This window comes from Diplotaxodon limnothrissa, linkage group LG14 (assembly GCF_057381915.1).
Source record: "Diplotaxodon limnothrissa isolate DT_005_m linkage group LG14, D_limnothrissa_male_GT1.1, whole genome shotgun sequence".
In the NCBI taxonomy this organism is placed as follows: Eukaryota; Metazoa; Chordata; class Actinopteri; order Cichliformes; family Cichlidae; genus Diplotaxodon; species Diplotaxodon limnothrissa.
The window spans coordinates 12977402-12980726 of NC_140609.1; the positions used below are offsets into that span (position 1 = coordinate 12977402).

General features: G+C 41.0%; 1 pseudogene; it reads right to left on the reverse strand.

Annotated features, from left to right (window-relative positions):
* Positions 1-1143: 1143 nt before the first annotated feature.
* LOC146618546 (spastin pseudogene) lies at positions 1144-2385 on the reverse strand (annotated as a pseudogene).
* Positions 2386-3325: the final 940 nt, after the last annotated feature.

Genomic DNA, 3325 nt, shown 5'->3' on the forward strand with positions numbered 1-3325 from the left:
GTGGTGCTCACGGTCAGAGTTCAGTCACAAAGAGGGTAACAGAGATGAATTTAAAGTTAAGGTGATGGTGCTTAGATTCATTCACAGACTGAAACCTTCACACCAACTTTATCCTGTGTCTCTTAGTTTTAGACTAGTTGTTTAGTCTATTTTGATGTTTTAAACCATATCACAGGGTTTTTACTTCACCATTTACGGGGTTTTAACAAGCAAACAAAAGACAGATCGTGATGTTTGAAAATGTTTTGGAAATATTCTTTAAAGATTAGATGTAAAATACGCAGAGGATAAATTCAATTGGTTTATTAGTTTATTACATAAGTTGAAAAAAAGTTAAACAAGTAAATAAAGAAACAACGTAAAAGAAAAGTAAACAAAACAAATCGGTAAATAAAGGAAAATGGTAATAAGAAGGGGAAAAAAAAGAAAAGAGAAAACCCCAACAATCCCCTCTGAGCAAGCACTAGGCGACAGTGGGGAAGAAAAACTGCCTTTAAACGGGCAGAAACTTCCGGCAGAACCAGGCTCACGAGGGGCAGTCAACTGCCGGGACTGGTTGGGGTGAAAAAAGATGAAGGAGAGAGGGAAGAAGTGTTAGGAGAGAAGGGGAGAGGAGAGGTGAAAATTAAGATGGAACAGAGGTGGAGGGAGACGAGGTGACGTCAGCAGTAGAAAAAATAGAAAGAGTAGAAAAAGCAGGAGTGTCCCTCCTCCAGAAGAAGCGGAAACGTTTTTTCTTCTTTTCCATGAGCTTTTCCACGACCACTTTTTTCTCTAGGATGAGGGTTCTCAACTGATCGGTTGTTTCTTCAACTTCCTTCTCAAGTTTCTGGCATCTTTGCTCCATTTCTTTTAATAGATTGCACTTGTCTGTATTTTGCTGTTGTTTTTCCTTGTGCATCTTTTCTAACTGCTCATTTCTTCTTGTGATTTCTTGAAGCTTACGCTGCAGGTCTTCATTTATTTTCTCTTGTTGCTGCTTTTGTGCAAGCATTTCAGCGTTTTCACACTTCAAGTTGTCTGAGTTCAACAACATCTCATTAATGACCTCTGAGTGTTTTTTCGCCATTTCATTGATCCTACGCTGCATCTTTGAACGTCGTTTTTCCAATACTTCTCCTTCCAGTTCAGGTGTTCTGTCCTTCATTGTATTAATTTGTTCAGTTGTAGATTTCTTCTCTCCAAGTCCTGGAGAATACGTTTTTTTTCTTTTTCCTGTTGCTCTTTCTCTTGAAGAAGCTCTTTATTTTTGCACTCTGTTTCATCCAGCCTGACTGGATTTGGATTTATTGAAGAAGGACCACCAAAATCTTTGTTCTATTTGGTGTACATGTTAAGAGTTGCTGGACTAACAGTTGGTTTGATTTGCTTCAGAGAATCCTCAAAGTCTTTCATCTTAATGTTGCGCACCTCAGCAGCAGCTATAACACGGACTTGTTCTGGTGCCAACTCTCTTATTGGGCCAAGTGCAGCATCTTTGGCTAATGCTGTCAAATCGCTCCCTGAATATCCTTCAGTCACTTTTGCAAGACAGGACAGTTCGTCTTGGCTCAGTGGACTCCCGTGCGTTCCCAAAAGATTTTTCAGCAGCGTAAATCTTGTCTTCTCATCGGGTAAGGTCACATATACTCTTTTTGCAAAGCGCCTTAATATTGCTTCATCGAGCTCCTGGGGCCTGTTCGTTGCTCCCATTACAAGTACTCTGTCATCCTTTCCTGACTGCAACCCGTCAAACTCAATGAGGAACTCAGTTTTTAAACGGCGAGAGGCGTCGTGCTCCCCCTCCCTCCTTTGACAGAGCAAGCCGTCCACTTCATCGATGAAGATTACTGAGGGCTGTCTCTCTCTTGCAACTGCAAAGAGTGCTCGTACGAGCTTCTCGCCTTCTCCCACATATTTGGAGGTCAAACTAGCAGCACTGATGTTGAAGAATGTTGCATTAGACTCTGCAGCAACTGCTTTGGCGAGCATGGTCTTCCCATTTCCTGGTGGGCCAAATAAAAGCAAGCCACGTGCAGGAGCTCTCAGACCAGTAAAGAGATCAGGTCTTAAGGCAGGAAGGATGACAATTTCTTGAAGTGCTTGCTTTGCCAGATCCTGCCCTGCGATGTCATCAAATGACACAGTCGCTCCACTGTATACAATTTCATTTGTAATTAAGCTGACCAGTTTACTGTCCACATTCTTTTTCATATCCCTCTTCGGGGGCTGTTTCACAGCTGCCGGTCTTCCATTCTGAGTTTTTCCCACCCGAGCGGTTTTCTTTGCATCAGTTATTCTTAATGGAGGTCTTACAGAAGTGGAGGGTCTGATGGTGGTGGAAACACCTGCGGGTTGACTTTTAGGAACTGACTTTGGCTTACTTGCAATTGTTTTGGTCGACATTTCTCTTGCGCGACTTCCCCCCTGTTCACAGTCATAACACGGTAAACTAGTCATAAACGAAAACGTTTAGGCTATTTATCGCATTTAAAGGTCTTTCTTTGGGACAACGTCACAGAACACAGAAACGTCACAGGGCTTTGGAGCGTGATGTTACAGAGGTTTACAAATACTTTCAAATATAGCTCTGGTCGAACGTTTGAAGGCTGCGAACAAACTGACTAAAACTTGCTGCTCCTGACCCCTATTTATAGAAAAACTTCAAAGGCTCAAAGGCATGTGCTTGTGACATCATCACATGTCCTTGTGACATCATCACATGTCCTTGTGACATCATCACTCTTCATGAATCAGATTGTCACATGACATTTTAGAATGGGGATGTTTTTTTTTAAACCGTTTTCAAATTTAACCCTCTGTGGTCCAGGGTATAATTGGCCGTTCTTGACTATTTTTGATTTTACCTCTATATTTCACCTTTAAAATATGTTTTTCTTGCCTTATTTGGCACCATTATTTTCAGCACAACCTCAAATATCTGAAATTTGAGTTATTGTTTTCATTTTGGTATACTATATTAGCACAGTTGATCTAAATTAATAACACAATAAATTGTGTGTGCATCTCCTGTTTTGTCATGGTTGTATGTCCCGGTTCGTGACAGGCTGCATGAGCTCATCTGGTGGGAGTGTAGTACTGTAGTATTTCAGGCATAAAAACGTGGTTTTCACAGACCTTGTCACAGGGTCTGAGTCTAAGATTCAAATTGTAAACACACAAACACTCAGGCTTGCTGCAAACCTTAGCTGATCCCCCGTGGGCTTAATTTACTGCCATTGTTTACGCACCATTGTAATTGCTTCTCTAGTTTGGCATTACACTTTAATTATGGAATGTAATTATATTTTGTCTATTTTTAGTTGTGGCATTGTGTTGTAATTAA